General features: G+C 42.7%; 1 long non-coding RNA gene across 1 annotated transcript in view; it reads right to left on the bottom strand.

Moving 5' to 3' along the window:
- Positions 1–25,403, bottom strand: part of LOC133471578 (uncharacterized) — a 39,976-nt gene extending 14,573 nt beyond the window's left edge. The window contains exons 1-3 of the long non-coding RNA XR_009786259.1: positions 25,365–25,403; positions 23,857–24,015; positions 23,455–23,570 (exon numbers count right to left, since the gene is read on the bottom strand). This is a non-coding gene — a long non-coding RNA (uncharacterized LOC133471578). The remainder of the gene's footprint in view (positions 1–23,454; positions 23,571–23,856; positions 24,016–25,364) is intronic.
- Positions 25,404–26,142: the final 739 nt, after the last annotated feature.

Raw genomic sequence — 26,142 nt, 5'->3', positions numbered from 1 at the left:
CTAGGAAATCATGGACATGGTTGGATTAAAAAATAAATCAATATAAAGCACAGACTGGAGAACGACAATTGAAAATAATATTTTTTTTTATTAAAATAAAAAAACAAAATACGAAAAACACCAAACCTGCAACCTTTACTCAGAAAGGCCAAAGTCAAGACTTGAACCAAGAACCTCAGAGCCGTGAGGTAGACGTGTTTCATCACCAGACCCCCATTATTTCATGGCTAAAATGAACAGCATCCTCCCGTTTCCAAAAAAAGATGTATTTTAATTTTATAAAAGTTAAGCACACAGTTTTTGCAGTAGTTTAATTGTGGTCATTGAAAAACAAGAACCTGACACACTGCAGCTGGTTTATTTCTAGTAATCCAACAAAATTCAACTGCAATTTCCCAAGAGTAATGTATGACAACTTCATTGAAACTGGTCTGTTCCCAGAATGACTTTGAGTGGGAAGCAACTATGTGAAATGACAGGAAAGAAACCCTAACAGTTGTCTGACCTCACACAGGCGATTCTAGAAGCTCCTTTTGACACTGGGGACTTCATTTCACTTGTACCGCTCACTCTCCTGACACTTAGTGTGACAAAACTGCCAATTAAACCATCCATAATGTCAAGACATCTTACTTGTAAAGGCAGAATATTGGATCACCCATTTCTCTAACGTATTGAGGTGTCTTATGAAAAATACTTTCCTCTCGGTTCGACATAGGTGGATCAAATCATATCATAGTCTGGATCTTTCTTATGACAGGAAAACAGAAGTGCACACAACTTGCAAAGCACTGCTATCAGACACACATATATATTTTAATATCAGTTTTGGTAATTCATGCCCTGGAAATATTCAATTATTTACGTCACTTCAAGAAATCTAACTGATCTAAGACGCAAAGACCACAGTGTAGTTTATTGATATGAAGCACAAAATGAGAATATGCATGTCTTTCAAAGAACTTGCGAGAGAGAAAGAAAGAAAGAAAAGAAAGAAAAGAAAAAAAACCTCAATTATTTAATTTAAAGTCTGGAGTTTGACCCACTTCACAATATGTTAATGAATGACCTTTGACATAGAATTTACACAGAAAAAGATGGCATGCTCAGATTTTAATCAAAAATATTATATATTGGTTTAAATAAAGGAGAAGTCTCTGGCATGAGGCCGATTCAATACATACTGTATCTAAATACACAGGTTGCGATTCGATTAAAAAAATGATATCTATAAGTGCAGAACAGTTCGATACACTTCGGTTATGTATGGGAGCGATACGATGCGATTCGATACGTGTGGATAAAATGCAATAGTTAACATTTGTTGATGTAGGCATTAGTCAGAAAGAACTGCAATGATAAACCTGCAATGTACAACTATTTTTTTGTTTTAAAAAAAAAAAAAGACAAAAAAAGTCATTTTCACCCAAGCCACTACTAGAGATGACAATGCTGGTCATGCCCGGAAGCTCCTCTATTTATTTATGTATGTATTTATTATTTATTTCGCTTTTACCGTATACAAATGACATTGCGGAAATGACCGCCCAGAAATGAAACATTTTGCCGAGCAATATGGGCGGGGCACAGTTGTAAAAAGCTCACCAAAAATATTATTTTGCGTTTCTGTAACACAAAATAGTCATACAATAATTACTGTGTAAACAAAAACAATAATACAAATTGTAGCTGCTGCCTCCTTCCTTCCTTATCTGCCTACGGACAACGATTGCTGGTGACATACAGTTGGGGTCGAGAGATGTGACATGAAAAGCATGATTGACATGGCGAACAGACTCGAGGAAGAAGCTTCGGATGAATGGGTAAAACATGTCAAGTGACAGCCTGGCGATCCCCCGTGCACACTGAGCGATTGGATATGTGGACGTGCGTTTGATGCTGCACATACATGATGGTACTGGATCACACTTATTAAACCATTAAAAGATAGATTAATAGTTAAGGAAGAAGTGGGTTGCTACATGAACAGGAGGAGAGTGTGAAACAGTGTTTTAAGAGTTACTTAAATGGCTGCTAAGAGGTACACACGTACTGGACACCCTCGCGTACATTTTGGCCACAAGCTTCACATTTTTATTATTAATGTATTTATATGTATTGTTGTAAAACACGATAATAGGTATACTTCATAATGTACATTATTGGAATGGTTTGGGGAGAACCCAGAAATGTGTACGTGACTCTACATGAACAAAAAGTACTGTAACACCACAGTGGTTAGAGAGCTAGATCTTGAACTATTGAGTTTATTTATTTTCTCTCTTTACCTCGGGGGTTTCAACAGCTTTATTACGCTGTGTGTATTGACCCGCGAGGGGTGGGGGGACGAGAACTGTCGGCACAGCCTACGTCGAAGCGACCTAGGCTTTGTTGCAATGTTGAATTCCAGCAGTTTGGGGTGTCAGAAATCGTGGATTATAGCGTTAACATACAGTACAGTAATGCTATAAAATGACACTTACTTCTGTAATATTCAAACTAAGCTATTAAATAGACCACAACAATTTACTTTTGTAGGGAAAATAATGGTCACAAACAATATTTAAGAGCCAAAGGTGGTCTCGCACACGGTACCATTCAAGCTAGGACCCCCACTGCACGCACGCACACACACACAAATTGCTATTTTTTGTTTTATTTTGTTTTTAACAATTGCACTGCTTGCTGAGTGCTGACTGACCACTGTAAGGAGTCCCAACGTTTGAGAATCCCTGTTCTAAACAATCAAATACTAATGACTACAAACGAAGCACTGAGTTTTTCACAAGGACATTTTATTTTTTTACAAAGAGTGTTAATAATACAAAGAGAGCTAAATCAATCAAAAAGGTGCTCTTTGTAGCACATAGTGAGCCTTGGAAACAAGGTCCAGTGGTTGACGTCGTTGCTCGTTCTCTTCTGTTCGACCGAGTTCCCCCTCCTCATACTCTAATTTCATTCTTTCAAAAGCTACAAATATTTATTTGACGGCCACACTTGGTCATGCATTCAGCAACACTCAACATTTTAACTGTACACATTTTCACACAATCACATTCACATCACTTTACACTCACACTTTATGTCTGCTGAACGATGTGTTGATCACAAACATGTCTCTTCTGTGTTAGCGGTTAGCGAGCTAAACTAAGCTAGCGAGGTTGAAAGGCTTCGATGTGCACGGCGAGTGCCGCGAGTCATACACACACACACACCTACTTCTTTTCCTTTCGGCTTGTCCCGTTCGGGGTCGCCACAGCGGTTCATCCTTTTCCATGTAAGCCTATCTCCTGCATCTTCCTCTCTAACATCAATTGCCCTCACTACATCTATCAACCTTCTCTTTGGTCTTCCTCTAGCTCTCTTGCCTGGCAGCTTCATCCTTGTACCAACATATTCACTATCTCTGCTCTGGACATGTACAAAACCATCGATGTCTGCTCTCTCTAACTTTGGCTCCAAACATCTAACCTTGGCTGTCCCTCTGATGAGCTCATTTCTATTCCTATCCAACCTGGTCCTAGAGAGAACCTCAACATCTTCATTTTCACCACTGCCAGCTCTGCTTCCTGTTGTCTCTTCAATACCACTGTCTGGAATGCATACATCATGGCTGGCCTCACCACTGTTTTATAAACTTTGCCCTTCATCCTAGCAGAGACTCTTCTGTCACATAACACATCTGACACCTTCCTCCACCCATTCCAACCTGCTTGGACCCGTTTCTTCACTTCCTTACCACACTCACCATTGTTCTGGACTGTTGAACCTAAGTATTTAAAGTCCCCCACCCTCGCTATCTCTTCTCCTTGTAGCCTCACTCCTCCCCCACCACCCCTCTCATTTATGCACACATCTTACTTCGGCTAATCTTCATTGCTCTCCTTTCCAGTGCCTACCTCCACCTGCTCCTTACTTTCACTGCAGATCACAATGTCATCTGCGACCAACATGGTCCACAAGGATTCCAGTCTAACCTCATCTGTATCCATCACCACTGCAAACAGGAAGGGGCTCAAGGCTGACCCCTGATGCAGTCCCACCTCCACCATAAACTCCTCTGTCACACCTAACCGCTGTTCTGCTGCACTCATACATGTCCTATTTGAACATACTTCCCTGGCACTCCAGACTTCCACATGCAGTACCACAGTTCATCTCAAGGTACTCTGTCATAGGCTTTCTCTAGATCTACAAAGACACAATGCATCTCCTTCTAACCTTCTCTGTACTTCTCCAGCAACACTCTCAAGGCAAATAATGCATATATGGTATTATTTCTAGGCATGAAACCATACTGTTGCTCGCAAATACTCACTTCTGTCTTAAGTCTCCAGTACTCTTTCCCATAACTTCATTGTGTGGCTCATCAACTTTATTCCTCTACAGTTCCCATAGCTCTGCACATCGCCTTTGTTCTTAAAAATAGGCACCGGCACACTTTTCCTCCATTCCTCAGGCATCTTCTCACCTGCTAGAATTCTGTTGAACAAGCTGGTCAAAAACTCCACAGCCACCTATCCTAGATGCTTCCATACCTCCACAGGTATTTCATCAGTACTTACTGCCACACACGCATCCTTATTGATAATTTCTCGCTCGCCACCTTCTCATCTGCCATCCACTAGACAAACCGACGTCTTAAAAATAACAAAAGTGCTTAAAAAGCAACACACACACACACACTTTGTCTTGTCCAACCACTAGGGGCACTACGGAAAGGAGTGACTAGATGTGGGGTGTAGAATGGGATACGAGGAAGAAAAGAGAAAGAAAAAAGTAATGTTGTGCTAACTGAAAAGTAAAGCCAAAGGAATTACAAGCATGTTTCTTGGAAATACAACACATACACACCTCCATATAAAGTCTGCCATGTGTAAATCCAAAAGGTTATTTCCTAGTATCGATAGAATACCTTTTAAAACGATTTAAATCGATATATTTTTGTCCGGAAGGCTAACTTGCTGAGCACAGATGGATCCAGTTGGATCAGAGGAATATAAATCGATATACTGAATGAATCGTTACCCCCCCCCCCCCCCTAGTAGGTGGCATTGTGGGACAGACGCGGACTTTGGTTGGCTTTCATAATGTCGGATGACATTGGTCTCCTGACCATAACCTTTGTGTGGCTTAATATCCCAAATGTGCGATTGATCGGCACCGAAATTTATGTGAACATCTTCACGTATTCTCACTTCCACCTCTGAAACTATCAGAACGATTGGCCCAATATTTTTATTTTATGGACCTAAGCGCTTTCCTCTCCATCGACGATCATTTGAGGAAAAAGGAGCATGCGTAACAGCTATAAAATCCCAAATATCGGGCCGATCTTTGTAATATTTTCGGAGGTAGCAGCTGGCATGAGTAGAGTGTCCCCATACATTTTGGTGATGATTGGTGACAGTTTTGGGACATTAAGCCACTAAGGCTTGCAAGGATGTGGCACTTGCCTGTCGTGTTTGTAGCATTTTAATCGATGACACCCTAATACATTTTTAGCATTTGAAATTAGCAATTGAACATAATTTTGGGGTGCTAGCTGTTGTTCACGTGAGAGTCCAACAATATATGACAGCAATAAAAGGTATAATACCAACTTCAACAAAGCAGAGTTTGGAAACTGAAGCAAGCTGCCTTCTTTTTTTCTTCCTGAAAAGTTGTCATTTACGAGGTGAGGGGATTCCACCCCACAGCTCCGATATATAAAATATGAGTTACTACTGCCACTTTGTAGTATAGTACATTCCTTTATCCAAACCGCCTTGCAATATGCAGTGTCCTTTTTTTTTTTCTTAAAAGGTTGTCATTTTGGAGGTGGGGGGGGATTCCAGCTGACAGTAAAAATATATTGTATAAAACATGGCTAAATACTGCCCCTTTATAGGTGTGGGGGGAGGGGGGAATGTCCATTTTGACAATTTTAGTTATTATGTTAATAAAGTTAATTACCAATTGCTCCAAAATGCATTGATATTATTGGAAATGACTGACAGTTTCATTTTCTTGAGCAAAAAAAAAAAAAAACATAAAATCAATCGACTCATACCACCTTTTAAGCCTTTAAAGATTCAACAAAAATTCAGATGTAGCAGTAGCAGGGTTTTACATTTCTATTAATTGCATTTTTTCAGCTCTGACATAAGTTTGGCAATTTTGTCAAAGCGGCTTGAAAGTGCTAATAGATCAAATAACCATTGCCAAAATGACAGGCCCACAACTTGAACATTTCAAAATATTTAAAATTCATGAGAAAACACGAACTGAAAAAAAAACCAACCTGTCATTCGGTATATTAATAACAGGGAATTGAACAATCAATAGAATCAAATGCCAAAACAACAACCCCAAAGAACATCACAAGGAACAAATCACAGTTTTTCCATGAGAACCCATTTTAAATAGACAATGGTATAGTACTGGCGATTGACAAGCGACCACCAGTCCACGGTGTACCCTGCCTCTCGCCCAACGTCCGCTGGGATAGGCTCCAACTCACCCGCAATCCTAATGTGGACAACCGCTTTAGAAAATAGACAGACAATAGCGTAGTATATTTCTAATGAAGACTTAACTGTTACAACACAGTACATTGATCATGTGCCTCAGAGTAATCGAGGTAACCAGTGAATGTGCACTTCAGGTTCCCTTCAGGAAGGCAAGCACTAGCCCCCTCTAGGTGTCCCCCGACAGGACATCCGTGATGATCAGTGGAGGCCCACTTGGCCGAGTACCATTCGCTTCCAAAAGTGGAGACTGAGCCAAGAAGATGACAGCTGCATGCCAAGGCATTAAGCCATGCTTCTGACAGCTTTGCCAGGTGGGACGAAGGGTAGGAGAGAGGGAGATAGCCAAGTGGTGTGTGCATGTGTAGCTGTGTTCACAAGACAACTGAAAGCCCCAATCAAAATGGTACAGACAGCTAGTTGCCATAAACAGAAACATTTAGTGAACAAGAAAATCTGAACGCAGAGATACCCCATTCATAAGAACTTCAGGATCAACTAACTACCATAGACAAACAAATTGAAAAATTGTAGAAGTCTGGGTCAGGAACAGATAGTTTTGTTCGGACTACACTATCTCTGCTAAGGCTAAGATAGGGGTAGCTGTGGACCCAGAGCTCCGAAGTATGTATAGACTCCTCTGTCAGGAATAAATTGGTTGGCTTTTAACATGTCGTAATCGTAGTTCTTTTATGAAAACGAACACGCTTGGAACCTCGAGAGTTAGTAGGTGATTTTAAAACACAGGTTCCTTTAAAGTTTAAGACTGTCCCCCTCTGACAAAACCCCTGGCCCCAGCCTGGCCTCCCCAGTAAAATTGGTCTACAACTGCCAACTTCTACTAAAAGCATTGTGGAAGCAAATGTCATAAATGTCATTCAACAAAGGAAATAAATTTTTGCCTGCTTAATACAGATTATAGAGAAGTAATTATCATATGGATTACTACAGAGGCTTTTGAGAAGCATGATTTTCTGAAGTCTTTTGAACACGAACATAGTGCAATCATTAGCATGAAATGTTTGGCATGTGGATATGTGTGCATGGAAGTTGCCGTGATTTGTGCTCACATTTTTCAAAGAATCCTGTTCACTTTGGTGACATATAAAGTCTGCACTCAAAATAGCAAATAGAAGCATCTGAGATACTCAATCCCAGTTGTGTGTGTAAAGTTAAAAAAGAAAACTATCAAAACAAAACTCAGCAGCTTGAAGCTGTTCAGCCCATCAACAATGGTTATGATTCCCATCAGTACAGTACAATGCAGCACAGTACAGTAAATGATCAAAGCACACAGAGATGGAATAGCAGGAGACTGACCCTCACAGTGAGTCAGTTCGCCTTAGAGGTGGAAGATGTAAAATGTACACCAAAATGCTACAGATCTATTAGGATTATTCTGAGAAGTACATGTATTTGCCCAAACTTGCACATTTTAGAAGCCTTATTTGTATCCTGTCAAAATTATGAAATGACTCAACACACAGAATATATATGTATACAGATACAGTGTGTTATTTCTCTCTTCAGTTTCCTCTTCAGTAGCTAAATTACATGCTCTATAGGGTTTAATTCTTGAAATTGAGTCGGCCAGTCTAAAACATTAAACTTCTTTCCCCTGATGTTGGTTTGGTAGTACTCCATGTTTGGTGTCATGACCTAGCGGCTTGATCTTGAATCTCTCAATTAGTTTGGATGTGGTTTTCTTTAAATTGGCTAAAAAATGTTTCCGTAGACTTCAGAGTTCATGTTCTTCATCAATGAAGATTAGTGAGCCCATCCTAGATGAGCCATGCAAGCCCAAAAATAGACATTACCTTGACTAAGGCCTGGTACACATGTAATGCTTTTTCAAATCTTGAAAGATTTTTGGTCATAATATTTAACATTTAATAATTAAGATTGTCTGCCCCGACCCGTTTAGGAGCAGAGTATGGGGACAAATTCGGGACAAAACCAGCCAGATTAACCTCGTGTGTACCAGGCCTAAGTGTCACACATTAGCTTTAATGTTTGGGAGCATGAGCAGATTTAGCCTTTCTATGACTTTGGTACAGGTTAATCTTTCGCTCATCAGTCCATAAAACATTTTTGAGGCTTGTCTCTGTGCTCTTTGGCAAATTCCTGTCTGGCCTTCTTCTACATGCTAATAAGTTGTTTGCATCTTCAAATGCCGTCTGGACTGCTTTTGCTGAACTCACTAAAAGTGTTTCAACTGCTGCTTATTTCCTGGGTCTCCCCACCTGACGTCTGTAGTACACCAGTGCTTTCTTTCTTCTTTGGGACATTCCAAATGGTTGTACTGGCTATGGCCAATGCTACATAAATGATTAATACATAAAGTAAAACTCTAATCTTAAACTGAGTGTAGACATTAACTTTTAAAAATAAACCATTAACTTTTAAAAATAAAATAAAAATAAAAATAAAATAAAAACCAATTAAATAGGACACACCTATCATGTTCAATTACGTTGCTCAAATGAAAAGTGAATAGATTCAAACAAAAGTAAGGACTAGCTTCTAAGGTGTGCATCAGATCCAGATGTAAAAACATGGAGAAAAGTTGAAATGTTGATCTTTCATTTCATACTCATCTTTTGATATAAAACCCAAATTTTTACACTAAAGCAAAAATAATTGTGCCTCATTGTTCCGATATGTTTCAAGGGGACTGTACAGTACATAATTTGTCACAAATCTGTGCTTTCTTTGCGCCAATTTAACATTTACCACATGATGGGGATTAGATATTTGGGAGGATGATTGAAATTGTTTCCTCTTCTATTGATTTTAATTGCCTGATAGCCTAGGTAAGTGTAGCGTGGTGCATGAAGTACTGTTGCCGCAACACATTTAATTGGAATAGGTTTTCTTTACTTTCTGTTATTTCCTATGAAACATAAAAAGACGTTTTGTTCAGAACGCTTGTCACTCTGTATCCGCATTGCGGGTTCTTTTCCTCTCTTTAAAATGCTAGTCTAATACAGTATAACTTATCAATTATCAAAAACAAAGTAATAAATCCTATATTCAATATGAACGCAACTCTCACATGTACCATAACATTAGCAACTTCGTACCTCGCACTCTACGGTCATTGCTACTGTGATAGTTCCAGTATTTGGCGTTAATGTCTGCAGTTAAATGTTTCAGTTGCTTTTTGACGATTTTGTTTAATGTCACATGTTAATATTTAGTTTCAATGTTTGGTTTGTATTGTTTTGGGTGCAGTCTTTTGAGTTTCTTTATATGCACGTTAAGTTGATTGAATACATCCATTCATCCATTATCTGTACCGCTTATCCTCACTAGGGTCGCAGGGACCCTGAACCAGTCGCCAGCCAATCACAGGGTACATGGAAACAAACAACCATTCGCACTCACATTCACACCTATGGACAATTTAGAATCTTCAATCAACCTACCACGCATGTTTTTAGGATGTGGGAGGAAAACTGAGTGCTCAGAGAAAACCCACCCAGGCACGGGGAGAACATGCAAACTCCACACAGGCAAGGCCGGGATTTGAACCCCGGTCTCCAGAACTGTGAGGCAGATGTGCTAACCAGTTGGTCACCGTGCCGGCCACAAAGAGATTAAAAAACAAACAAAACAAAAACAGTCACTGAGCAATAAGAGGTTGCAAGTAATGTGGTAATGCCGGTACAATTTTTTGACAATTTTGCAAAAAGATGCAGAGTCCTCAAGCAATTAGAGCAGTTAGAAATAACTAATAGAACAATAGTCCGGTGCAATGACCATTGTGGAAAGGGCGCCGAGACTTCAAGAAATGTATGCAGTTTAAAGTGACTAGTAGTGCGATAATCTGGGACAATGGCGATTGTGCAAATGTTACAGATGCTACTCAGGCACATGAGTGGCCAGTATTGGTCAACAACAGATATGCAAATAGTGCAGTGTGGCGAAACTACTACAGCGAGTGCACGAGTAATGTATAATTGGCCCGACAGAAATGTGACAACAAACGCAAGACAAAAAAATTGGCAGAATGTTGCAATGGAATTGTAAGTAAACTGTTTAAGAAGTTAATGGCAAGAGGGAAGAAGCTGTTGGAATGTCTACTTGTTTTAGTTTGCATTGTTCGGTAGTGCCTATCTGAGAGAAGGAGCTGGAAGAGGTGGTGACCAGGATTTGGAGGGTCCAAGAGGCTTTTGCATGCTCTTGTCTTAGTTCTGACAGCGTGGGTCCTCTAGGGTGGCTAGAGGGGTACCGACAATCTTTTCAGCAGTTTTGATTGTCCGTTGCAGTCGGAGTTTGTCCTTTTTGTAGCAGCACCAAACCAGACTATGATTGAAGAACACTGGACTGATTTGATCACTGCTGTGTAGAACTGCCTCAACAGCTCTTGTGGCAGGCCGTGCTTCCTCAGAAGCCACAGGAAGTACATCATCTGCTGGGCCTTTTTGAAGATAGAGTTGATGTTGAGCTCCCACTTCCGCTACTGAAAGACTGTAATTCCCAGGAACTTGAAGGTCTCGACAGTTGACATAGGGCAGTCGGACAGCGTGAGAGGCAGCTGTGGCGAAGGATTCCTCCTGAAGTCCACGATCATCTCTACAGTCTTGAGCGTGTTCAGCTCCAGGTTGTGTTGGCTGCACCACAGCTCCAGCCCCTCCACTTCCTGCCGATATGCAGACTCGTCACGGTCTTTGATGTGCATTGAGGTGCAGTCGTTCGTGTAGAGAGAGAAGAGCAGCGGTGAGAGGACACAACCTTGGGGCGCCCTGGTGCTGGTGGTGCGTGTAGATGAGGTGGTGTCCCCTAGCCTCACCTGCTGTGTCCTGCCCGTCAGGAAACTGTACATCCACTGGCACGTGTGGGAGTCGACACATCAGCTCAACTTCGTCATTACTTTTGCTGTCTTAGTCTTCCATTTGTCTAATATTTTGGTGTTGTTTTGTCATTGTATTGTCCTCCTCTTTTTTTCAGGGGCTAGTTCTGGCTTCTTCAAGGGCAGGCTGTCACATGGAAGTAAGAGGTTCCTGTGCAAACAACTATTACCTCCTCCCTCAGGTGGTACTTCATACACCGGACTGTCACTGCTCCTTCTTTTCACTACCACATGCACTTTACTCTACCAGTATGACAGGAGTTTACCTGGTCCATCCCTCTCCAACAGGTTGCGCACAAGCACTCATACACCAGGTTACAAATCAGCTCCATGTATTCTATCGTGTTAGCCTCTCTCGCCTTGGAGAGCTTCTCAAGCCCCTGTTTTGGATGCAATCTCATAGGCTTGTTGTATTCCGTTTTGCCAGTTCTGTACATATTCAGTGTAAGTCTCTTTTCTGTCATTCGGCTTCAGGTTGAAAAGCAGGTCCACTGCCAAACGTGGGGACCTTCCATAAAGCAGGTTGTAGGGGGCGAACCCTGTGACCCAACTACGAGTGGAGTTGTACGCATGCACCATTTTTGCCAATGACATCTTCCAGTCAACTTTTTGTTCCCTTGTGAGTATGCAGAGCATTGATAAAATCGTTATATTAAAATGCTCACATTTACCATTGCTTTGGGGGTGGTAAAATGTTGTATGAGACCCTTGCACATCATAGCTTTTCTGTCATTTTAAATCATTAACTGATTTTCAAACACTCTCCCCATACTGTGATGAATTCTCTTTCGGAATACAAAGCGCAGTTCAAAGTAATTTGTCAACAACAGTTTTGGAAGACTTTTTCTGGAATAAGCTTGAGCAAAACCAGTGTAACAATCAATCACAATTAAGATGTACTGAAACCCTTATCTGCATGCCTCTAAATATGAAAAGTCAATAGATACCTTCGCAAACGGGCGTGTTGTGACAATGGTTGTCATGGGAGCTCTGGTTGCTCTGTGGGTTTGCCTTTCTTTAAGACACTCACACTCTTTGGTGACAAGGTGTTCTGTGTCGGAGTACATACGGGCCAAGTAGAATCTGTCTTGAATGATGTTCAACGTCCTCTCGAAGCTGAGTCCCATTTCCCTGTGAAGCTCATTGAAAACTTTTTGATGGTGCTCCTAAACTAAGAACTAACTGCCACTTCTCTCCTGCTTTCCTGTAGAGAAGTCCATCATCATTAACATGCAACTTTGTCCATTGTGTCATCAATAAGTTGACGTCCATTGGTTCTGCTTTAAGAGCTCTCTGGATGGGTGCTCGTTTTAGAACGTGGCCTACAATCAGAATCAGAATCAGAATCAACAGGGTATCTTTCCCCACTGTCTCTTATTTCTTCTGGTGTCAGTGGCTTGGCTAGGGATGGTGCACTTGCATCTCTTACTAAATCTAATCTCTCTATTGGAACAGCTGCTACCCAGACTGGTGGAGCGTCTCTCTGCAAACTCACTTCCTGCATTGCTGCATTGAACACTTCCTGACCCACATCCTCTGTACATTGTCTCATGAACTCATTGATGTCTAAGGGCATACGGGATAGGCCGTCTGCATCTGCATGACTCTTCCCAGAGTTGTACTTAATGGAAAAGTCAAACTCAGAGTTCATCCGCCCACCTATGACCTGTGTCATTTAGTTTAGCTGTCGAGAGGATGTAAGTCAAGGGATTGTTATCTGTATGAACTACAAAGTGTGGGGCATGGTACAGATAGTCGCAAAATCGTTCACATATTGCCCATTTTAGTGCCCAAAACTCTAATTTGCCTGAGCACTTTTGGTAGTTTTTTCAGGTGGCATTAGAGTTCTGGAGCCATAGCCTATGACTACCATCTTGCTGTTCTGTCTCTGATCCCAATCCCTTTTGGATTTTTGGAGGACAAAAGGTTGTGTCATATTTGCATGCTCCGTCAGCTTGTCTATTAAAGAGTTCAGTGTCTGTTGGTGTCTCTCCGTTCACTGTATAGCAGTATTAGGTGGGAGGTTACCTTTCTTCCTCAGAATCAGAATCATCTTTATTTGCCAAGTATGTCCAAAACACACAAGGAATTTGTCTCCGGTAGTTGTAGCCGCTCTAGTACAACAGACAGTCAATTTACAGAACACTTTGGAGACAGAGACATTGACAAAAAACAATTGTGCAAAAAGATGCAGAGTCCTCTAGCACTTAGAGCAGTTCGAATGACTAATATTGCAATAGACCGGTGCAATGACCATTGTGCAAGGGGCGCTGAGACTTCAAAGAGTGTATGTGGTTTAAAGTGACGAGTAGTGCGATAATCTGGGACAATGTTGGTTGTGCAAATACAGATACTCCTCAAACAGTGTGCAATGGAGCAGATGCTACGCTGGCATGAGTGGCCAGTATATGCAAATAGTGCAGCATGGAGAGACAACTACAGTGAGTGCACGAGTAACACATAATTGGCCCCACAGAAATGTGACAATGAACTCAAGTCAAAAAAAATTGCCAGCTTGTTGTAATGGAATTATAGGTTAGGTGTTTAAGAAGTTGATTGCAAGAGGGAAGAAGCTGTTGGAATGTCTACTAGTTCTAGTTAGCATTGATCGGTAGCGCCTACCTGAGGGAAGGAGCTGGAAGAGCTGGTGACCGGGGTGCGGAGGGTCAGAGAGGATTTTGCACGCCCTTGTCTTAGTTCTGGCAGCGTGCAAGTCCTCAATGGTGGGTAGGGGGGTACCCACTTCAGCTGGGTCCATGGTGTAGCCTTCTGCAGACACCAACCTTCCCAGGAATCTCACCTTCTTCACCTCACACTTGTTGGGGCTGAATTTCACCCCATGCTCGTGGTACCTCTTTAACACGGTTCTCATGTGCTCGATGTGATTCTCAAAGCTTGAGCTATGGAAGAAATTATCGTCCAAATGCGGCTGACATCTCTCAAACCACCCAGTCTTCAATGTTCCTCTGGAACTCTGCAGGAGCTGCACTCAACCCGAATGGGATGTGGATCCACTGGTACAGGCCCCAGGGGCTTATGAAAGCTTTTCAGAGGCTGACTTTCCTCATCCTGGAACTCCTAATAATAGGGCTTTCCTGGTCCAGTACGGAGAACCAGGAGCTGCCGGTGAGAGAGTCAAGCATATCTTGGTATGGGGTTTTGAGCGAGGATTGACTTTTTGTTTACACAGTCTTAGGGTCCCATCTTCGCATGCACACTACTTGTGATGCATACAGAGAGCGTGAAGGAGTAATCCAGCTATTATTCAAGTCCTGAATATACTTTTTGACTTCCTGATGGAGTGGTTTTGGGACGTCTTCTTAACAGGAGTCAAGTCGTGCAGTGTGATGTGGGGTTTCAGGGAGGGGATTGAGCCAATGTCAAACGCGAACGCGTGACATTCCTCTCTCAGCAATTGTTTAGTGATCCACCATTGCTCATCATTAAGGTGACTGAGGTCGACTCGAGGGTCCCACAAGGATGGCTTCTGGGGTTTTTTTTGTCGTCGCTTGCGGATACTGTCTTGGGTCGTGGCCCTGCTCCCTCTCCATTGATCTGTTCTGTGCTGCCTGCATAAGAAGTTTTTACTGTCTGCAGGTGACCTAGAATGGAGCGTTGATTGAGGGTTACAATGTGTGTGTTGATGTTGGAGTTGGGAATGGCCAAATAACCTAACCTTCTACTGGGGGAAGTTACAAGACCCTCCTTTATCACTACAACCTCTGGCACTGTCGGTTCTGTGCTAGAGACCAGAAGCAGGTCTTGCCCATGATACTGGGTCCCAGTGTTGGCGTGAACATACACTGTGGTGACCTGTCCAGCAGCAAGAGCGAGTCTTCTTTTCCCTGTGTGTACAATTCCTACCACTTCATCTTTAACAAGGGCATAAATTAACTGAAGCAATGCTTGTGCTGTCTTGACTGTTATTTCTTCTATCACATTATAGCCAATTATGGGCTCTTCTGCTACATGTGTCACTGGATACTAACACAGGTGCAAGGAGTGGCTTCATTATGGTGTAGTCCTTCCCTAGTCTGAATTCTACCTCCACCCAGCCTATGAAGGGGATCTCAGTCTGATTGGCTGCCACTCCCAGGAGACTGTCCGAGCTCAACAGTTCACTTAGAGGTTTCACTGTGCTGTGCGGAAAGCACAGTATTCTCCATTCATCATTGAGCTCCGGTGTCCCACAAGGCCACGACTGGGACTATATCCAGCGTAGAATGGACAGTGTGTCTTTTGGCAATCAACTTGATGAGTCTTGGTTTTCGCAGTGGTGGTAGTTAACTGAGACAATTTGAGACGAAGTGTGAGGAAGGACAGATTGCTGCATGTTGGGACTGGAGGAGTTCTGGGCTACCGAGAGTCCCGGCTTGGGAGCCCAGTCTCGTTTCCCTGCTGCTCTCTGGTCGGCCGACCCAGTCGGGAAAGGTACCCCTCTTGTCCATACTTGAAGCAGTGTCAACATGAGTCCCCAATCTCGGGTTCCCCACACTCTCTACAATCCTTAGGCTGACTAAGACTGAGTGTGAGTGTGAGTCTCTCTGTTGGTTTGTTTTTTTGTGGTCTCAGCTCTCTCTAACATTAACTTTTTCATTGCTTGGACCTCAGTGTTGAGGAGTTCTATTGGGTCTAGATCTGTGTTGGGTCCCTGGCTTTTCTTATTGTTGCCCCCTGCTTTACGGTCAGCAACTGTGTGAACTCTGGTAACTGCGGCATCAGGTGTAACCATCTCAGCCTCCACGTCACCGGCTCTTGGGGGCTTTATTTGTGACTGTCTTTCTTAGCTTTTGCTGTCTTTCCTGTTCTAAGTTTGCAACCTCACTGATTCCTTTGTAGTCACAACGATGGGCAAGGCGCCCCCTCCTGGTCCTTGTGTTTTCCGCTTCATCTTTTCTTCAAGCTCCTAAATTTCTCCTTCCATCTGCTGCTGCAATTTCTTGTACTGAATTATCAAATTCTCTAACTCAGTTGTTTCTGGAGTTTTAATCTCATCCTCTTTCCTTCAGGGCGGCCAGGTAGGACAGTACCTGCTTCAAATACTGCTGGCGTGACTCCGCAAACTCTTCTTCGTCCTCAGTTTCATCCAACGTTTTCTCAGCCAACTTGATGAAGTCGTGTCTCGCTCTGCTGGCAAACCGCTTGACAGGCGCGTTCACATAGGACGATTAGGTCTGTCTTTTCCAGCGTCAGCAATGTTCTGCTTATCTCGTCTTTTGTTTCCTCCATGGTCATACTTCAATTATTCATTGTAACTAGGCCGTGGGAATCAACCATCCTCTGCTACCAAATTAATGTAGCGTGATCCAGGAAGTACTGTACTACACATTTAATTTAAAAAGGTTTTCTTTATTTTGTTATTCCCTATAAAACACAGAAAAAGATGTTTCGTTCAAAATGCTCATCATGTTGCTTGTATCCCCACTGCGGGTGGTCTTCCTCGCTTTAAAATGCGGGCCTAATACATTATAACTATTATCATTTATCAAAAACAAAGTAATACATCCTATATTCAATATGAACGCAAATCTAGGCGAAGGCCTAAAACCTTGTTAACCCCCCCAAAAAAATATTTGGCAATATGTGTTTATGGCGAAAGTTTATTGTCCTACCCCCCCCCCCCCTCCTAAAAATTATTGGTCGCCACAAAATACCCAGACAGTTTTTTGTCAACTATAAATTTCGGGAAAAAAATTTGTAGCGTGCATGTGTACTTGATCGATATGAAAAGTCAGAAGCCTTGGATGAATGCAAGCGGTTAGATGGCTTTTCCGGATACGCAATCACAGCATGAACTCACTCAATCTGCTTATTGCGTCACAAGTGCCAACACACAGACAGCAGCGGATACACACATACATACATACAGCACTTAGAAGCACTTAAAAGGAACGGGGGTAAAAGTGATGAAGTGTCCTTTTCACTGTTATTTAGCACATCGGTCAAGTCATTAGCAAATTCATTTTTATTATAATTAAAATTATTATTGTTTCTATGAATGACTGTAGTATCAATACGTTGTGCATCTTGGGTAAAAGATGTGTTTGACGTTTTTTTTCCCAAATCATTATTGTGCATATATATGGTCTGAGAATGTTAAGAATTTTGCTGGGTATGAACAAAATCAAGTACGAACATATGGATGAATCACAGACTTGTGGGTCAAATGGGTGTTGGACACCCTAAAAAGCTGAGGGGTGGAAGTGAGCGTGCTTTTGTGTGTGTGTGTGTGTGGGGGGGGGGGGGGGGGGGGTCGGTCAACTCTGACAAACACATTTGCCCTCACACAGAGGGGCACTTCACATAAGTGAACAGTTTGTACAAAACAGATCTATTGTAGTTGCAGTTGTGGTTATCATTCTCCTCTATTAAATTCAAGCTTTTTGTTAAATTATCAAATACCAAATTAACATTGTGAATAGACAACAACAATTTGGTTTTGTAGATAAAATAACCTGCACAAATATTTCTGAGTAAGATGACCCAAGGGGCGGTATTGCAGGGCTGAGTGTGACGGTCCTCTCTCCATGTGGTTGTCGCGACGGATGGGCCCGGCATTCAGTAGCCATGCCTCTTAATCACTCACTTAGCACACACACTCACAGTCAATATATTTTCATTAATCACATCCGGGAACACACACATACTCAGGGTTTCTTGGAGGGCTGGTGCGGGGTCAGGGGGCTGTGGGCGTCTGACCGGGATTCAGTACGTCAGTGCTGGTTCCCGGTCTAGATGATTTGCTCCTCCGCCCCGCCTGCCCCCAAGGTCTTTTAATGCATTACACACACACCCATCCGTGTTTTTTAAAAATACACGACATACACTGATTTCTGGGGCGCGGTGGGATTTGGGTCAGTGGGGTTTTGCTGTGGGGTAGCAGTGCCCAGCAGCCCTAACACCCCCCACCCATCCTCACTCCAGATTTTAATGCAACACACCACTCATGGGCCACTTATACATGGGATAGGGCCAATGACTGCCAGTCATAGTAACAGGGAGGAAGGTGGGTTTCCACTAGGCTCATGGCGGTGATCCTGGGGCCGGTCCCTCTGGCTGGATGGCTGCTCGGTGTGGGTGCTCCCAGGAGAGGAGCCACGGGGCATGAGAGGGGAGCCCCCACACCGAGCAGCCATCCAGCCAGAGGGACCGGCCCCAGGATCACCGCCATGAGCCTAGCCTTATCGTCCCCCTGTTGCGCTTCCCTACCCTACCTGGCTACATTGGTGCGGGGGTCTTGCTCTCCTGGGGGTGAGTGGTGATGGTGGGGCGCGTGTCATGTACTGGCCAGCAGTACCGTTTTGGAGCCTGGATGGCGCCCTCTCATCCTCTCTCTCCCCTCCCCTCTCCGTTTCAGCTTCTCCTCAAGCCACACACTTGTCTCCAATCAACCCTCATCACCACCTACATTTAAGCCCGCCTGTTCCCGGAAATCCTCGCCAAAGTATTGCAGCCTCTCCTAGAGATACCACGGCCCACCGTACTCATGTAAGCTACTCAACTCAGAGTTCCCCTGTTAACTCTTGTGTCTCCTTGTTCCCAGTGTTCCTGACCCTCGTCGTTCCTGCTAGCCCCGTTCTGTCCACTGCCTGCCACCTGTCCACACCATCGCCTGTCAACACATCCAGGACCACTCCCATAACCTTTGGTCAATAAACTGTTCATCATTTTACATCACCCTCCGCCTGCTCTTGGGTTCAGCTACTTCCCACACCTGACAGCGTGGGCCCGATCGTGGTTGGCTTTGGGCCCCTGCAGCCTCCTCCGGGTGGCTGGTTTTGGGGCGCCTCGGTGGGGCCGGCGGACCATCCCGACTCCCTCGGTGTTGGTGTCCTGTCCACTGGGGTGCTCTCGGATGGGCTCCTGGGCCTGACAACCCCCCCCCCCCCCCCATTCTGGGCTGGGTGGGTGGGGTCCTCAGCCCCTGCGGTGCAGGCACAGCAATTACAGGTTGCCTCCGAAGGTTATTGCGCATCCAAGACTATTCAAACCACTAGCATGTGGCTGCAGATACTCACCTCTGGGACTTATTCGCTTGGTGTGGGGCCACTCACTTATTGCGATAAATAACTCATAACTATGCGAACTTCCTGGGTATCCCTCCACGTGCACTCTATTTCTAAAGATGTTTAGAATTTACATAGCCACTCCCACCACACTTCAGTTGTACAGCCGAGCCCACTACCTCTATCAGGCCTACTTCCCCTCCTGCCCTTGTCCTGTCCAGTCCTGTCATATATCGTCCTGTCCTTTGTTCACAGGGTGTTGCACTACTGCCGCATACAACACTCGAATCTAATGTGTCATTGTCCTAGGCATACTGTATAATGATTTACTTTCCTCATCTTTATTACAGCTAATGTCCTGTTTTTTGTTGTCTTCTCTTCCTATATTATTTAACTTTTCACTGTCTCTCCTCTTTGTTTGTTTTCTGTCACTCCCCTTTAAAACATTGTCCTGGTCGACTGAAATGTTCTATCAAAACCAATCAGAATACAAATAACCACAGTGGCATCTTAAAAACTCCAGTCTCACAGTAAAACTCTTCCGGCATAAAAGAGATACAGATGCTCCTTTCTGTTTGATCCAAGAACCAAACAGAAGAAGAAAAAAAAACATCTAGGATTCGGTATTCAAACATGAATAATGGGAAATAATTGTATTGACTATTTATTTATTGACTAACTATTGTTAGCATTTTTGACCTGTTGGTGCTACACCATCTAGTCACACATTTTGTGTGTACTTGTTTGTTTTTGCAAAAACCATTTTTCCTGCTTTCTGTCACTTTATTGGAACTAGTGTCATTCTTTCATTTAAATTGCATAACATCAATTTATCTCTAACGAGTCAAAAAATTGGGGAGCTTCAATGAAGACATTTTTTAAATTACATTCTTAAGTGATTATTCTTAGAGCTGGTAAAGTTTTAATATTTTGCAATAATTGCCTATTTCTTACTAATCTCAAATTTGCCTGTGCACAGCAGAACGGTGTCAAAGCACATCGAATATAAAAGTTAGAGAATATTCACTGTGCGAGGGGGCAGTTCTCTGCCAAAAGAAAGTAGACTCTCTGGGATGTCTCTTGGTGTTTCAATTTACACACCCTAACGAAAATATAAGAAGTGGAATATGCTGTACATGGCGAGCAAACAAGATGTTTTGTCAATTGTGAGTGGAAGAAAACTGTCAAATAAATGCCTTATGGGACTATTTTGAGAAAGAAAAACACACACCAGCTATATGTCAGCTTGTTTTCAGTGACTGGGTACCCAAGGACTGACTTCTGATTACGATGCAGGTGAAACCACTTTGTATGTGGGCTGAAAGGCCATCTGGAGAAAGATAGCACACACTACTGATGAAATAAACCAGATCATTCTGCATTGCACTCAGAATTAATGAGTCACAGCAACCGTATTTTTCATACAAAGCCATCATGAATATCATGCCAAATGACTTGAATTTTAAAGTGAAAATAGGAATTGTTTCTTCTTCTTCTTCCCTCTTGCCATTAAATTGCTAGAGGACTCTGCATTATTTGCACAACTGTAATTCTATCAGCATTACCACATTACCGGTATCCTTTTATTGCTCAGTGACTCTCCCCGTATTGTGTAATTATTATTTTTTTGTTAAAATGGCTGTCTATTGTCGTACTAGAGCGGCTCCAACTACCGAGGACAAATTTCTTGTGTGTTTTTGACATACTTGGCAAATAAATAGGATTCGGATTCTGATTTAAACTAAGAAACAATCTGTCACTCATCTGGCTGGCCATCTGCATGTAAGTCCAGGCAAGGCAAAGGGCCCAACTGAAACAATCTCTCATCTGGACTGTTGGGCTGACTGATGAGGCGCAAGGCGGCAGCCTTGACCCTGCTCAGCTTTCCAATTTTTCCAAAAACAACACACACCCATAGTGCCATGTTTGTGCTGCTAGAGAGCCTTAACTTGATATAAGCATTGCACAACATGTCACTATGGCTGAGGCGCACAGTGAACTATGCTCCATCCCACAGAGAGGCCCATTGTACAGAAGCCAAAGGGGGTGTACTGCATCCTGGTGGTTGTAAAACACAGCACTTGACAATTGCGGTGTAACTTGATAGAGTGGACTCACAAACCTTTAAATTACATACTGTAGGTGGAACACTAATGAGCACTATTTATTTCAACTGAGTCAAGTGGTAAAACAAACACTCAACCAATGTCCCTCATTATTGTTTTATACCTTGTACAATTCATCAGCACTGTGTGCAGTTTTCCTGCATGCCTTCAACGGCTAAAGCAACTTAATGAGGCACTGGGAGGCCTGTTATATTTCACGAGTTACTGCAGTATTTATGGCAAATTTGTCAAAATGACTTCCTTTCCCAGGTCCATGCTGCTGGCCTTTACTTTTTCATGAAGCTCTATTTGGCGAGACCTTGAAGACAGCTCACCTAAATCTGTTTTAAATTACGCTGTAGGACTCACTGGAAGCCACTCAACCTCCATCTTCTCCTACTTTCCAACCCTAGCCCCTCCAAAAAGGACAATATTTTGGAAAAGAGGGTGCAGCTCCAGCTCAAAATGGGAGGCAGCTGCAGGGCTTCCTGTCCTTGCTTTAGCCTGAAGAATTGCATCCATTAGGGATTATCACAGACTTTTTATTCATGGGAAGAGGCCAGGTGCACTGATCCAATAATCTTCACGTCATATGGATTACCTGACTTTCATCAATGATGCGACTGACACATCCACATCAGAAATATAGGTACCAGAAAAGAGGGTTGTGTCTGCATCAAAGTGATAAAGACTGTTAAGGTCAAGCACATTGAAAGTGTCCCTTTTCCTTCACTTGCCTGTGAAAAGCATTGTCTGTTTGTGTTCATGCTGTAAAGCTAAAAACCAGGATTGGCTCATGATTGGCTGCTTGCTCGCTGCAGCAACATGCTAACACCAGCCATCACACATGTGACTGCATACATATTCCTGAATTCGGACAGAATTGTTGCAACATTATATTTTTCTGTTCACATGCCTCCCTGCTGTCATAATGAGGGCAACCTGTGGAGTGTCACAGAATGCTGATATGTTCCAATGACTTACTTGCTGGCCAAAGATTCGGTGTGAGACATAGGAAATGGTGAACAGGAATTCTCAGTGTTCCACAAAAAATCTGGAAATATGCTAATTTCTTGCACTTTTGCAACAATTCAGTTGACGGGAGTGAACACGTAAAACACAACTCATTGTAAGTCACAAGTAGTAACATATGAAGATTATTCTATTAATAACAATGGAACGTTTGTGTTTCAATTCTCAAAATGTTAATGGAGTGTCATAAATACAATGCTTAAGTTTGTTTCTCATCATCTACCTATTGGTCACAGTGGGCAAGCCTGTGACTGAATTTGAGTGAATCATAAATAAAGAGTGCACTATGTACTGATTCTAAATCTAAATGTGATGGATGTATATGAAAAATAAATCTGCCCTGTACTTGACTCGTGATCAGTTCAAAGTGGACCCTGCCTCTCACTGCCTTCACCCAGTGGGTATGTTCACAGGACAACAATTTAGTAAAAACGGTTCTTGTTTTGACATTTTTTTAAATTCCATGTAGAACTGACAACTTAAAAATATGCCTTTTCTCACGGAGCTGCAAACAACTGAAGACACTCTGTCATTTGCATAATGGGCACATTTTCTTTTTGTCTCCAGAATGCTGTAGTCGTATAGATGAACAGCTAAAACAATCCAGTTTTTTTGCTTGTTTTATTTGAAAAAAAGGGTGTTGGACAAAAATAAATCAGAACTGTTAACTGTAAAGTGTCTGACCACGGGACCCACAAGGCAGTTAACATGATTAAAGAATTGTGACCAGATTAGCTTTGAGACCTGTGAGTTTTTTGTAATCCTTTTTTACCCCTTTGGTGGTGGCCCTGCTTCCCTTGCTTGTCATATGAGAACAAGCGTCTAAGCATGTGGAAGATCCATGGAAAGCATTGTCTTTCCTCATTTTCTTCCTGGTTGCTATGCAGCATGCACACAAGCACATACACACACAGCCACAACACTTGATGTCAGTGCAGTCGACATACCTGCTGGGCTCAGATTACAAAGCCTCTGCTTTGCTCAGGGTAATGCCCCTCGGGGAAGCTGCATGGGAGGTGGTGAGCTGCTTTTCCCAATGTGGCAATAATGATCTGTGTGGTAACTGCAGCACAGAAAGGTGAAACACATACATTGGGAATGCTGGGACACAAAGAAACAGACAGACAGCTCAATCTAGAGAACGATAAATATACATATACATTCATCTTCCATACCGCTTAGCCTCACACGGGTCGCAGGCGTGCTGGAGCCTATACCAGCTATCTTCAGGAGAGAGGCGGGGCATACCCTGAACTGGTCGCCAGCCAATCACATGGCACATAGAAACAAACAATCATTCGCACTCACATTCACACCTACGGGCTATTTAGTGTCGTCAATTAACTTACCACGCATGTTTTTGGAATGTGGTAGGACACCGGAGTGCCCGGAGAAAACCCATGCAGGCACAGGGAGAACATGCAAATTCCACACAGGCGAGGCCGGGTTTGAACTAGTGTCCTCAGAACTGTGAGGCAGCTGTGCTAACCACTCGGTCACTGTGCCACCTGATAAATATATATGATAAATAAATTATAAAATGAAATAGTTATAAGCATAATTTTAGCAATGCAATGATCTCAGCCTGAAAACATTTTTTATTTTTTTTGGTAGGATCGAATGATGTGTGTCTGTGTGCGTGCGTGTAAATAGTTCATACGGGAAGGAAGATGACAGATGTGGAGCGAACGTTACCCTTGTGGCTTTGACCTGCTCTCACCACACACAATCAGTCATTATCTCCTAGCACAGATCCTGGTGGCAAAATGACTGGAACACTCCAAAATGGAGGGTGGGAGATACATTACGGCCATGTATTACCTATAGTAATATCAAAATGTTTTTGTTTTTCTGCTGTAATGGCAGTGGTGCAATATTTGGCGGCAGTCCCCCATTGCGTAGTAGTTGGAGTGGCCAAAATAAAAAGTATAAAAAAAAAAAAATACAATTTATAAAAAATAATAATTTACTCCAAATTATGTCTTTGTTGCACTATGCCATCAACATATAGGCAGAACAATTAGATAATCTCTAAAATTGGCAGAAGGTACTGTACATTAACTTGTGTATCTACGGTTGATATTTTTGTCTGAGTGTGCTGTGAGATTTTTTTTTTTTCCGTCAAATATGAACCTTAGCTCAATAAAGGTTGGAAAAAACAGTTTTAGTCTACAGTCAAACTAATTTTCTTCTCATTGAAAACAGCATTGTGTAAGCAGCCTCAATGACGCAAAGCATGAGAAAAACAAAATGTCAGCATAAACGAAATGATCTAAATGCTTTTTAGTGTCCCACAGCACAACATTAGCCAACTCTGCCTTGGGTGATAAAAACAATTAAACAAATCAATCACAGCGTGTGGATACGAACATATGCGCCTATAATTTTGTTGTCAGAGATACAGTATATTGTATACATAGAATCAGGACAGAGAAGTCATTTGGACATCTGCAAGTGGGCAAATAGATGCAGAGAGTTGTTTGAAATATGGCAGGATGTTAGGAAACAAATTGTTTCATAATCAAAGCCATGCAGAACACAGACCACCCATTAGTCTCTGGTGCACAGCTGTAGTCATTCACTCAGAATTACTCCATGCCCTTGGTCACCCAACTACTGTACATTCACAGTGCACACAAACAAACAGAAATGTTTACAAGAAGGAAGGTGTCATGAACGGAACAAAGGATAGGACACAAAATGCACGAGTCTAATTCAAATGGACAGTTTCAAAAAGAGAGGTTTAATAAACGGGCAGAGGTCGGTACACAAGGCAGGGAATCCGCAAAGGCAACCGCATCCAAATAAAGTGAGGCAAAAAGGTAAGGTCAATAATCAGAACAGGGTCTAGGCTTACTATGAGTCGGTGACGTGGAAACAAGGTACAACGGACTGGCGACCAGAAAGAATGAGACACAAGGTTAAATGCAAGGGGTAATTAGGGTAAACGAGGCACAGGTGGGGAAGATGCTCTCAGGAGCAGGTGTGCACGAGACAGGGAGAAGACAACAACCATAACACACACCCATGACAGAAGGGAGCTTTCGAAAGAAACTGGGCCCTGAAAGACAAGTTGTATTGATATGCTCTTCCCCTGACAGTCACCGTTGAAAAATGTGCACGCTGACAAACGAGGCTTTTTTAATTATTATTATTTTATCTATTTATTTATTTTTTGTCCTGTTCGGCTGTTAGGTCAAGCAGAATGGAGCATCTCTATCCCTTTTATGGCCGAACAGTTTTACTGTGTCACTGGAGTTTTTAAGCTTCCGCTGTGGTTTCTTAGTTTTATAATTGAAGTTTATTGAGAATCAGGGTCGCTCAGTCGAACAAAACAACGTTTCTAGAGGGGAGAGGGAAACAAAGACAAAAGACAAAGCACTAATTGTAAACAGGATGAGAAGAGTAAGTCATTACATTATCTACAACAATGAAACATTATATATGAGTGTTGCATGGGGCTGTAGTGCTACACCCTGTGAGGGAAGGAGAGGAGAAGAAGAAGCAGCATACAGGACAAGGGTCGTGATCCCGACTGTACAACTGAAGCGTGGTGGGATTAACCATCCATCCATCCATTTTCTGAACCGCTTATCCTCACAAGGGTCACGGGAGTGTTGGAGCCTCGGGCAGGA

The sequence above is a fragment of the Phyllopteryx taeniolatus genome, chromosome 2 (genome assembly GCF_024500385.1).
Source record: "Phyllopteryx taeniolatus isolate TA_2022b chromosome 2, UOR_Ptae_1.2, whole genome shotgun sequence".
In the NCBI taxonomy this organism is placed as follows: domain Eukaryota; kingdom Metazoa; phylum Chordata; class Actinopteri; order Syngnathiformes; family Syngnathidae; genus Phyllopteryx; species Phyllopteryx taeniolatus.
Note: the sequence above shows the minus strand (reverse complement) of the source record. Positions and strands in the feature narration are given on the sequence as shown.